We start from the raw sequence: 13,247 nt of genomic DNA on the forward strand, positions 1-13,247 counted from the left end.
TTGTCATATATCTCTAAGGTCTTGATATCAAATTCATAACAATACCTTTTTTATCATGTCTGTAAGGTCTTGATATCAAATTCATGGTGAACTTGAAGAAATAATTATTATTGTACCTTTTTTGTCATATTTCTCTAAGGTCTTGATTTCAAATTCATAACAAGAAATGAATTGTAATTTGAATCACTATTAATCATATGTATAAAGTATGTTATGATTTAAATTATTATGTATTCTCTATAATTTTTTTAGGCACGTTAAATATTTAAAACATTGACAAAATTTTAAGTTTTAATTAATAGAGAAAAAATAAAATTATAAGAAAATGAGAAGAAGAAAAAAAGGCTAGCCCACAACCCTCCTAGGGTTGGGCTGGGTTGGTAATTTCAAGACCCTTTCAAATGAAGGGCCGACTCACTCTAGCGCTTCAAATTTCTTGGTCCACGAGGCTTGGGCTGGATGGGGCTTAGTTGGGCTGACCAGATTTGACAACTCTAATGAGAAAGATGTTGATGCTTGTAGAACATGCTGGAGTGGGAAGACTATTGAGTATCATCGATTTGCATGGAAGATCCTTGAAATATTTTAGACTTGTCGAATATTCTAGAAAGAGGATTTATTTATAAATATGTAGGGATTTATGTAATAATAATTATTTTCATATCAATCCTTAGGAAGTACTATAAATAAGGAGTCATTTACCACCAAAGGCATCAAACAAATACCAATTTCCCTTGCAAGCATCCTCCTCCTCCTACTCCTCCTCCTTAAAATAAATAAGCATGCAAGAACAAAACGAGTTACATGGTGTATGGAAGTACCAATGCATCATTTGTAATCAACTCTTTTCTTCAAGCCAAGCCATAGCAGGCCATACAAAGATTCACTATAAGGATGGTTGGGTTAAAGGAACCTACCAAAAAAAAATTTTGTCCCATTTTCTAATTATCAGCAACCACAAAGTTCTAATGCTATTAACTCATCATCAACTCACCAGCAACAACAAGTCATTTCTACCAGAGTAACTGACATTGATTCACCAAATTCTCACCAATTGGGTCTGTCTCCAATACCAACCCCTCCTAGGCAAGATCAGAGGCTTCATGATATGAAGACTCTAGCAAGACTCATGGGCCATCTCACCAAAGAGGAGGAAAGAGTTGTTTTGCTTCTTCAGAATAATGCTAAAAAATAGGTTTACTCATTAATTCAGATATAAATGTATTTTAATTTGCTCCATTTTTGTAATTCCTTTCAACGCTTAAATAATTTATGTCTTTTTCCTTCTTTAGTTTCAATCTTTTGCTTAGATAGATATATTCTATGATTAGATTCATGATCACTTATAGAGATATAAAAGAGGTGGATAGAGAGGGGAAACTCTAGTTTTTTTTTCAACCTGTATACCCTTCCTCAAAATTTCTAATTAGATGTCATTTGATTTTTAAAAATTGGGATTCAATCACCAACCCCACCTTTTATATAAGATATAATCAAAAGATTTTGATATGAAAATAATAATAACCTTAGTTTAGACGTCCGATCAAATACGGGCTATATTAAATGAAATATCAAAAATCAATATGAGGAAATGAACTGTATAATCAGTTACAAATTGAAAATAACATTTTTAGATGTCTTATGCGAAAAAAATGAAAACCTCTAATAAAAAAGGCATAAAAAAGTTTGTAAAGGGGTATAAACTAAATCTTCTATTTATAATGAGATAACCTAGATAATCCTTGTTCTTTAGAGGATTTACTTTCATATCTTATTCTAAAGAATAATTATTCTTTTAAAAATATTTGGTTAATGTGATCCTCAATCTGAACTCCAATACAACTCTATTCGAGCGAAATCTTAAAATTCATAAAAGGAATCAGCTAAACCTATTAGTAACAAGATATCATGAGATATTACTCCATTTATAGGATTTTGTTAGTGGTGGACCTCAATTGAAAGGAAATGAGTGATGGTCATGGATTGTGCTTAGATGACTATGGTGAGTATACATGGTGGAGAAGAGGATTAATTAAAAGCTGAATGAAAAGTTTCAGCGATGTATTGTGCTCCTTCTCCATCTCAGGTGCTCAAGGGAGAGTATTTGGTATAATGAAGAGTCCTTTTGTCTTTTTCAAGTCAGTGAAGAAAAATGTAAGTGAATGTGCAGGAGTATGAGAAAAAAGTGTGTGTGCAAGAGTATGAAGAAAAATGTGATTATGTAGAGTGTGTCAAGTCATCATGAGGATGCGAATAAAAGATATGTGTATGTGGTGTGTCAGGTCATCATGAGGGTGTATATGAAAAATATGACTATGTAAACAATGTATCAGGTAATTATGAGGGTGTATATGAAAAATGTGATTGTGTGTAGGATGTGTTAGGTCATCATGAGGGTGGTGTATATGAAATGTGTGATTTTGTGTAGGTTGTGTTAGGTCATTATAATGGTGTATATTGTAAGTGTATAGTAAGGGACAAAAAAAAAATGTGATGGAATCTTCCCCAAGCAAAAGCGACAAAAAATTATTGGCACTCTCTTTTATTTAATTTTTTATTTTTTAAATCGAGTAAACAAATAACAAAATATACTATTGGTTAATTAGTTAACTAAGAAAAATAAAATATAATTAACAAAATACTAATTTAAAAGAAAAACATTTTTGTGAAGTTTTTCTTCTTTCAAATAAAAAAATATATGTATATCCTAAATGTAACATCTCGCAATTTGAAATAGCTAGGAAGAAGCTAAGAACTGAAAATAGTCATTTTTTTGGAAATAATGAAAATCTGGAAATTTGTTCAAGTTAGGAAAAGTTGAGTTGTGGCCAACTTCAAATGGCCATAACTTCTAGCTCAGGATGAGTTAGAGGTACTTCCAAATATGGTAGGAAAGATCTTGTAATGATCTTTCCAACGCCTCTGAGTTTGCGCAATTCCGAGTTTGTATGAGTAAGTTATACCCTTTGGAAGTTGAGCTATTGGATTAAGGAAAGTCTAATCCGGATTTTGGAAGGGTCATTTAGTGTTTTCCCTACCTAATTATTCTAATTCGTTTTTAGGAGTTTAATTAGGGTATAGTATAATTTTAGTCAGTTTTAGAAAAGTGAATTTCACGCTAGGGCTTGGAGAAAAGAGAAAAGAGGAGAAAGGAGAAGAACGTTCAAGTCAAGATTCGTCGAGATTAGCTTGTGGATTTCGTCGGGGGTGATCCTTACAGGGTATGTGAGATCACATAGCATTGGGTTAATTCACCCATGCGCCAATCACAATTTATTTCAGCGAATTTAAGTTCTTGAAAGCTTAGAAATTGAGTTTGTTGAAATTCTATTAAATTCTTGATTCATTGAAATCGTTGAGGAGTTGTTTGATCCGAATCCGTGATTTTAGGTTTGATTTTGAATAGAATTTGATGTACTTTGAGCATATAATCGATTCTAAGTGTTTGGGAAAAGAACCCATGGAGTTTAGAGGGTTTAGACTTGGAAAACGAAGAAGAAGTTTCGTCGGTAGAAATTTGGCAGTGTCTCCGCGTCGCGGAGCGGTCACAGACCGTTCTGCCTCAAAAGTTGTTTTCGAAACCAAAAATTAAATGTTTCTCCGCGTCGCAAACCCACCCTCAAAAAGTGATTTCTTGATCTTTTCTCATGTTTAGCTATCTAAAAGCATTCCTAAACATTATGAGATCTTTCCAATCACAAATCACAATCCTTGAATCCATAATTCAATTCAAGGGCCAATTAAGAGTCAAGTCAAGAGCAGTTAAGATCAAAGTCAAGAGAAGATCTTAGAGTTTTCCAAAAGTCTTTTCCAAATGTTTTAACTTTGTTTTAAGACTTAAAGTTCAAGTTGAGTAAAGAGTAAAGAGTAAAACTTGAAGTTCATTTCTTCAAAAGTATTGGGGACTATGTATTCCCAAAGGGTTTAAAATGTTTTCACATTTAAACAAGAAAGGAAACCTCGATTTCCAAAGAGCCTTCGAGCTAGTTTTCAGAAAAGAGTTATCGTTTTCTAAATGAAGCAAGAGGGGAAACTTTGATTTCCAAGAGAGCATTTGAGCTAAGTTTTTGAGCACTAATCTCAAATCACAGAAGAAGTATGTTTTTAAACATAAGAGCTAATATTATATTATTTTTGGAAGTAGTATTAAGCACCGTTATGGGGGAGAGTTCAAACAACTCACAGCCCCCATAAACTATGTAGCCACCATGGGTAGAAAAGGGTCATACTTTTTAGATGATTCCTTTAGTGATTTTTAGCATATACTAGTGGATCCACTTAGTAGTTCAGGTTCTATACCCCCGGCAAGGTATAGGACGGCCCTGGCAGCGTGAGGCAAAACGATGTATCATCATAATAGCTCTTACGTGATGGTTGTCGGTTAGAGAAACTCCCACAGAAGTAATTGTAGTCTTATATACACAGTTTGTTGTATTTTTACATACATTTCAAAGTGATATGTATCCTTGCATACACACACGGTTGACATCATGTTTTAAACAACTTTTCTTTATATTGCACTTGTGTTAAACTACTTTATATTGAAATGAGTTCAGTTATGTTGAGTCGAGTTGATCCAGGTAAGTTCTTCAGATTCCTTTCAAGCCTATGTTGTGTTTAGCATTCCAACTCACATACTCGTACATTCAATGTAATGATGCCAGTTGACCTGCATCTTATTATGATGCAGACACAGGTATCTAGGATCAACATCCAGCGTATCGTTGATCCAGTGAGCAGTTCTGAGTCTGTTGGTGAGCCCCCTTGTATTCCTGAGGACTCTTTTTATTGCTTTCAGTTTTATTGTTAGCTCATTAGGATGTCGTGGGCTTGTCCCGACATCTATCTCAGTTTTAGAGGCTTCATAGATAGACACTCAGTTAGTTCATTTGTCAGTATCTTGTTATTGGCTTATGTTCAGATTTGAGTTGCCATTTTGGCTAAGTTAAATATTTATTTTTAAAAACATTATGAGTTCAGTTTGAGACAGTTGAGTTATTTAGCATTTGAATTCTTTTCTTAATGCTTTAAGTCTTCTGCTGAGTAAGTAAGCCAGACCAAAGGTTTGCATGGGGCCAACAATGGTTCTCGAGTGCCAACCACGTCCAGGATGTAGGCTCGGGGAGTGACACTAAAGAAACGTCTTCTTTTTCTGTGATTTCAGTTTTCAAATAAAATGTAAAAGAAAGTTAAAATAATAAGATTAATTCCAACTATATAATGTAATGCTAAAATAGTGTTTCAATGAGAGATGGACAAAATCATATGTCTTGAAAGCAATAAGATCTAGTAAATACTAGTCATCAAGTCAAGTTATTAAATTTAGGAAAAATTATTAAAAAAAGTACCCCCGAATTAGATGACATAAATTAAGATGAGCAAGAATATTTTGAAAAAAATTGGTAACAATGCTTGGCCAAACAAGGTAAAAAGATAAATATATTTACGGAGAAGACCCTAAAATGTCCATCAACTATTTGAATTGGTACAAAACTACCCTCTGTCTACCTTTTGGCTCCCAAATGCCCTGACATCAACCTTTTGGCTCAGAAATACTCTTATTTCTAACGGTTTTATACTCATAAGGTGAATGTGAGGTCAATATCGTACTAAATCACATAGTTTAAGGGTATTTTAGGTCCTTCTCTGTTAAAATAATTTATTTAATATATGGGCTCATAGGATTAAATTGATTTGGGGTTTCATAGTAAAATCACCCCTCCCCCCCCCCCCCCCCTCCCTCTTCCGCTTCCTCGCTCTTCCACTTTTTTTTAATATTGGATCTTAATTTTTTTAAACTAATGACAAAACAAGGCATAAAAAAGGAGAAAAATAACAAGGGCATTCATATAAAAATAATTAGTTCAATAGAAGATAATTTAAGAGCATTTGGTCTCTTGTGTGTACCCAAAATTCAAAATAAACGAATAAAAGTAATCTTTATTCCTATTCCCATCCCTACCCCGCTAAGATAATAATATAAATTAAAAGAATATGAACATGTAAGTTCATTTCAAGTTTGAGGCTCCGATATCCTAATTAAGAATAAAGGACTAAAACTAATAAAAAGAGGGAATGAACAAGACAATTGGATAACTAATAGAAATTTTATATTAATAAAAATAATATTTTTTTCAGATACACATTGAGATGCGAATTTTAGATGTACCCAAAGTTATGAGTTGGATTATAATAAATTGGGTATTGATTTAAAATATGCCAATAGAAAGATATAATTAGATTATTTTTTTTTGGATATTATTTTAAAGCGTATTGAATCAAAATATGAATTATATGTGTTTTTATTATTTATTTGAGAAAATTTTAAATTTGGACCAATCAGACTAGGAAACGTAATAACTAATATTTAATGGTTTTACTTTAGGGGAGCTATTAAAAATAAGGACAAATATAAGTCAAAGGGTTAATATTGAGGGTATTTTTGAGTCAAAAGGTGGAAGTCAGGGGTATTTGGAGGGGTATTTGGGGGCTGATGGTGGATGGAGGATAGTTTTGTACCAATTCAAATAGTTGAGAGGCATTTTAGACCCTTCTGCGATATATTTATTATGGTCAATAGGTAATTTTGGATATCTCATAAAAAAAATTTTAAAAAAACCCTCAATTTTGACATGTTTTAAAAAATTTGAAACCCTAAATACAATATTTTCCCTCTTCCTTTTTTCTCTTCGTATTTTTGTATTAGAGTCATAAATTAAAATGTTAGAATCTAAGATCAGATTTCTTGTTTTATTTATATTATTATTTTTCTTTTTTTGAAAGGAAGTTTAGATTTATATTATCTTACCATCAAGCTAGTAACCATATTATCTTCTCTCTTTTCCTTTTTTTACATAGGAAATAACATTCAATTTCATTAATTTCTTATTCTTATCCTCTTAGAGCATCAATTCAAATGGAACTATAGAATAAGAAATGTCAAATAAGCAGATGATCATATGCACATAGAAACAACCTTAAAAAGTTATAAATTGAATTTTGTATCTCGTTTACAACTTGTGACTAGTTATTCTTATATATTGAATTAAAAAATTGTTATGCATCTATAGATAATCATATATTTCTATTAAAGAATTAGGGAAATTGCTATTATGTTTGATTAAGATAATGAGCAAACAACTCTGTCAGTTGAATAAGAAGAGGAATGACAGGTGCAAAAACACAGTTCAGGCACCTGCAACAACATGACCTACTGCAATTGGTAAAACATTAACCACGGGCGGCCAGGCAAGTTGTGAGACTCGTACACCATCACATTCCTCTACCATGGATGGTAAAGCATCATGGTCTAATTGATAACATTATAGGGGTGCTTATGTTTGTTCAACTGATAGTACAGGGCAATGAGGACAGTGGATGGACATAAAAACTTCTAATGGGGCGCACCTCTTATCCAAGTGTCCTGAGACATCTGATTACATTGGTGCCCAACAAGCCCTTGGCACAAGGTGAAAACCTCACGGCAAATTTTGCACACCAAATACCAGTAAGACTTTGTAGATCACTCGATGAGTCATTCTACTTATTGGTGGTTATTGCTGCATTTTTTGTTAATGTTTTGTAACATCCCGCATCTAGAAATAATTAGAATGTAGTTTAAATCTGGAAATTTTCGTTTTTGGAAAGTTCAAGGGAAATCTGGAAAATTGTAAGCAAGAAAAGTTGAGTTTTAGTCATTTTCAAATGATCATAACTCCTAGATCATGGTGATTTAGGAGTAGTTATAGATATGGTTGGAAAGCTCTTGGAACGATCTTTCCAACGCCGCCATGTTTACGCGATTCCAAGTTTGTATGAGTGAGATATGCCCTTTGGAAATTGGGCAGTTGGATTAAGGAAATGTCCAATCCGGATTTTAAAGGGTAGTTTGGTCTTTTCCTTACCCTTTTATTTTAATTCGTTTTTGGTAATTAATAAGGGGTCTAAACTGAATTAGATCAGTTTAGACATTTACCAAATAGAGCTAGGGTTTTGGAGGAGGAACGCAAGAAAAGAGAAAGGAGGAAAAAGCTAGATTCTTCGTCGTCGTAAGGAATTGCTTGCGAATTTCGCCGAGGATTCAATCCATTAAGATATGTAAGCTTCCATAGTGTTGGGTTCTTTCACCCACACACCAATCATGATTTATTCAGCGTAATTTCGTTCTTGAAATTTAAAGATTAGAGTTCTTGATGAGTTCATAATAAGTGTTCTTGAAGTTTCATTAAGTTTTGAAGTAAAATTCTGCTTGGGTCAACTTTAAACGACCACATCTCTTAGAATATTAAAAGTTACGTGAGCCATAACCTATCCAATTAAAGGTAATTGAATCTACTTTCCAACCCCACCAATTTCACGTCAATCCAATATCTGAGTAAAAAGTTATGACTATTTTAGTAACCTATACAGTGCTGTTACGAATTAGCCGACGGGAAAATATTGAAAATAATCGTTTTTGTCTTTTTACCTCCAAAAAAATCATCAACGAATTTCTTGACTAATAAAAAGCTCAAAACAATCAGATTCATCTTCACTCATGAAAATCATAATTTTTTGCTATAGAGATTTTAAGAAACTAACTCAAGAATCTCAAGAAAGGTCTTCTTGATTGTTCACCTTCAAGCTAGGGTTTCAAGGCTTCTAATCAAGTTCTTCTTCAAGAACCTTGTTTTTTTCAAGTATGTAAGGCTATCATAGTGTTGGACTAGTTTATACTCACGCCCTACATCTACATTTAAATCAGTAAAAGAGGAATCTAGGATTTTTCCCCTAGATTTGAGTATTCTTGAAATAAGTTGATTTTGAGTTCTTGAGTTCGTGTTTCTTTTAAAAGTTCTATTCCTAATTATCGAATTGTTATATTGTTATTGAGATCCTCCATAAACATGAGATCATGAACCTTGAATCCATAAATTCAAATTCAAGGAAAGTCAAGAGTCAAGTCTAGGAAGTCCTTAGAGTCTTTTCAAGAAGTCTTTTGCAAAATGCTTTTAACTTTGTTTAAGCTTAAAGATCAAGTTGAGTAAAGAGTAAAGGTTTGAAGTTCATTTCTTCAAAGAAGTATATGGGGACTATGTATTCCCAAAGAGTTTAAAATGTTTTCATATTTAAACAAGAACGGAAACTGAGATTTCCAAAGAGCCTTTGGGCTAGTTTTCAGAAAAGAGTATTACCTTTCTAAATGAAGCAAGCAGGGAAACTGAGATTTTCAAGATAGCCTTTGAGCTAAGTTTTTGAGCACTAATTTCAAATCACAGAAGAAGTATGTTTTTAAAACATAAGAGCTAGTATATTTTGGGAGTAGTATTGAGCACCGAATTGGGGGCGGGCATGAGTTCAGATAATTCACGTCTCCATAAAACCATGTAGCCATCATGGGTAGAAATGGGTCATACTTTTTAGATGAACCCCTTTCGAAATAGACTAGTGGATCCATTAGGCAGTTCAGGTCCTATACCTTTGGCCAGGTATAGGATGCGTTGGCAGCGTGAGGTAGATCGCTGTATCATCACTATAGCTCTTAAGTGATGGTTGTCGGTTAGAGAAACTCCCACAGAAGTTATTGTATTTTTATATACATCAGCTTATTGTATTTTTAAATACATCTCAGAGTTATTTGTATCTTGCATACACATAGAGTTGATATCATGTTTTTAAACAACTTTTCTTTATGTTGCACTCACTTTTAAACTGTTTTATATTGAAATGAGTTCAGTCATGTTGAGTTGAGTTGAGCTAGGTAAGTTCCCAGTTTCTCTCAAATCCTTTCAAGCTTAAGTTGTTGTTTAGCATTCCAACTCGCATACTCGTACATTCAATGTACTGATGCCAGTTGGCCTGCATCTTATTATGATGCAGACGCAGGTAACCAGGATCAGCATCCAGCGCGCCGTTGATCTAGTTGAGCACTCCAGAGTCAATGGTGAGCCTCCTTGCATTCCTGAAGACTCTTTTATTTGCTTTCTAGTCTTTCAGATGTTAGGATGATCGGGGGTCCTGTCCCGACATCCCTCTTTGTTTTAGAGGCTTCATAGATAGTTAGTAGTCGGATGTCTTTACATTGTCATTTCATATGTTAAGACTTGAGTTGCCATTTTGGCCAAGTTGAATGTTGACTCTTAACATTCTAAGTTATTTAATTAAGTTATTTGAGTAAGTTCATTTGATCATTGTATTACTATTTAAGTCTTCCGTTGAGTAAGTAAGCCAGACCAAGAGTTCGTTCGAGGCCAGCAATGGTCTTCAAGTGCCAGCCACGTCTGGGGTGTACGCTCGGGGCGTGACACTTTTTTTCCTCTTTTCTTTATTAGACTCATTAATTCAAATATAAGAATATGACATCAGATTGTTGTTTTATTCGTGTTTAGCATTATTATTTTCCTTTTCTGAAAGGAAGTTTAGTGTTATTTAATTTGTACATCAAGCTAGTAATCATATCATCATCTCTCTTTTTCTTTTTTTTACCATCGGAAAATAACGTTGAATTTTACTACTTATATTGATCCCTTAAGAGCACGGAACAATCATTGATAAATAAGAACATGACCAAATGCATGAAAAAATAACCTTAAAAAGTTATAAATTGATTTTTTTTATCCCATTCGTGACATGTGAGTAATTATTCTTATAAGTTGAATAAAAAAACCATTATTAATATAAAACGATGAATTTATAAATAAATTATCTAACAAGAATCGACATCATTTATAATATATAGTTGTGCAATATCTCACTTCTCCTTCTCTTAGAGTATTTTCAATTGGTACTTGTCTCTTCCTGGAAAAAAATAAGAAAGATGTCTTTTCTTCTCGTATAAAGTGGTGGTTAGACCAGGTATATATATATCTATATATATATATATATATATATACTGTATGCATGGGGTAGAGTGTGGGACGGTTAAAAACTCTCACACTCAGAAAATAAAAGCAACGGAGATGAGGATGTGAGTTGGATATGTGGGTATACTAGCTAAGAGAGATCAGGGCCGGCTCTATGCTTATTTGAATAAGGCATTGGCCTTAGACCCCCAATTTTAGGGGCCCTAAATTTTTTACCAATAATAAATTATGTGTTAATTTTTTTTATAGAAAAGATTAATTATTTATGATAAAATATGTTTTTTTTTTTAAAATTATTATTTTATTCTCTTTAAGCTCATTTAAATAGAAGAAATTTAAAAAAATGTTTTATTTTCTTACATTCTCTACCTAATATTCACATTATTTTATTCTTTTAACTCCTTTTACACTCTCTTTTAAATTTTTGATAAGTTAGAGTGATATTCTATCAAAAATATGAATCAATAGTCGAAAAGTGTTGAACAAAGTGAATTGTAAATTATTTTTCTATTCTTCTTAGATTTTCAAGCATTACAACAAGCATAGTAAAATGTGGGGTATACAAAATTATCAACTTCTTGAATCAAATTCTATGTTAACATTTAATATAATAATTGCCCGAGTAAGAAAATGTTTTTCAACGTTGAATTGATAAAATCTTATCTAAAGCTAATAATTGAAAAAGGAATCGAATAAATCATTTATAAAAAAATATTAAGTATACTTTGCATTTAAAAATGTAAGTTTTTTTTTAAAAAAAAATTAATGCATATGAAGTTTATTTAGATTTTAGGCCTCTAGTTGAAATTTCGCCTTAGGCCTCCGATTGCGTTGAGCCGCCCTTGAGAGAGATAAGATTAAAATTAAAGAAATCAGTTCTTGGAATCATGATTGAATTTTTCTTGAAAATTCCAAGGTTATGGTGTAGAATTTCATTAATAACAAGGATTGAAATACTTAGAAATACTTAGAATTTCATTAGAGAAACTTACCTTAGAGATGGAGGATGAAGAGAAGAGAGGATATCAACCCTAGGCTTCAAAGGATATCAAAATAATGAAATTTTCGGATGAAAATGAGCTTAAATTGATATTCTCATCGAAATACACTATGAATTGTGAATCGCACATGCTTCCAGTGAGTTAGTCAGCTAGCAATCTTTTTTGTAAAATTTTCATAACTTCGTATTCCAAATGGTGACATTGGATAGAAGACTTAAAGACATTTGATTGGATAGGTTATAGGCCACGTATTTCTTAAAATACTAGGAGATATAACTATTTGAAATTGATCCAAGTAAAAACTTATACCAAACTCAATCGGTAAGAAGCTTTCAACTCAACTTTGTGCTAGAGCATTTTTCTGACCTTATTATGTCTCAGCAAAACTCTTCACATTAATAAATGCACCTTAAAACCTCTATACAATTAGAAATCATCAGGTTTGGGTCTATATACACATGAAGAATTTAGATCATAGGTTGGAAATTTGGGGAGTGTTACAGATAAGCCCCAGTACATTACAATAAAAAATAACTTTTAGCGTCAATAAATATGCATGTTAACAAAGAGAGCTAAAAACCTTTACCGTCATTAGGGACATTTACAAAAAGGGATAATTGCCACTAAAGAATACCCTATGTGGAACGTATGTCTCTAATCACCACTATAATACCACAATATTGGACATTCCTTTACATCTTCCCTACCAACATACAATAGGATCCTTTGATTATGAAAATCATAGCTATAAGCGCAATCCAAGCTGAACTACTAGCCATTTATTATGGATTGAAACTTTCAATCAAAAGGAAATTAACAAACATTGAGATAGCTACTCGTAGTAGTTACATTACTACGAGGAGCAATGTAACTACTATCCCTACCGATAGTAGAATTTATGGTCACCTGGTTTGTATGGATGCATAGAATTTATATATCAATATCACTTTTTAACCAAAAAATAAAATAAAAATTGTTAAGGTTTGCTTTACCAATCCATATTTATAAAAAACGCACTTCTTCCATAAAACCACCGATTTCTTGTCCAAACCCAAAAAACCAACTCTTTCTCAAAAGGCAACACCTAATTTAATAATTTTTAAAATTCATTATGTCCAAATTAAATTAACTTCAAATCAACCTTTACGAAAATTAATAATTTTAAGTTTAGGTCTAAACACTAATTAACAAAAACAAGACTTGCTCTATTGGTCACTTTTGGTGTAGTGCAATTACAAGTTTTTCTATCCATATGATTACCTCCCTGCACTTTTCCATCACTTAGGTAATCTCAAGTTTACCTCAATAGTGTTAGCGATAGATGTTTTTATCATCCCCATCTAAGGAATGTGATAGTGGAGGGGACTCCCAAACTTCCAGGCCGTGCACAGTTGATTTCCAATCT

The sequence above is a fragment of the Solanum verrucosum genome, unplaced genomic scaffold (assembly GCF_900185275.1).
Source record: "Solanum verrucosum unplaced genomic scaffold, falcon-dt-bn FXZP01000278.1, whole genome shotgun sequence".
NCBI classification, from domain to species: Eukaryota; Viridiplantae; Streptophyta; class Magnoliopsida; order Solanales; family Solanaceae; genus Solanum; species Solanum verrucosum.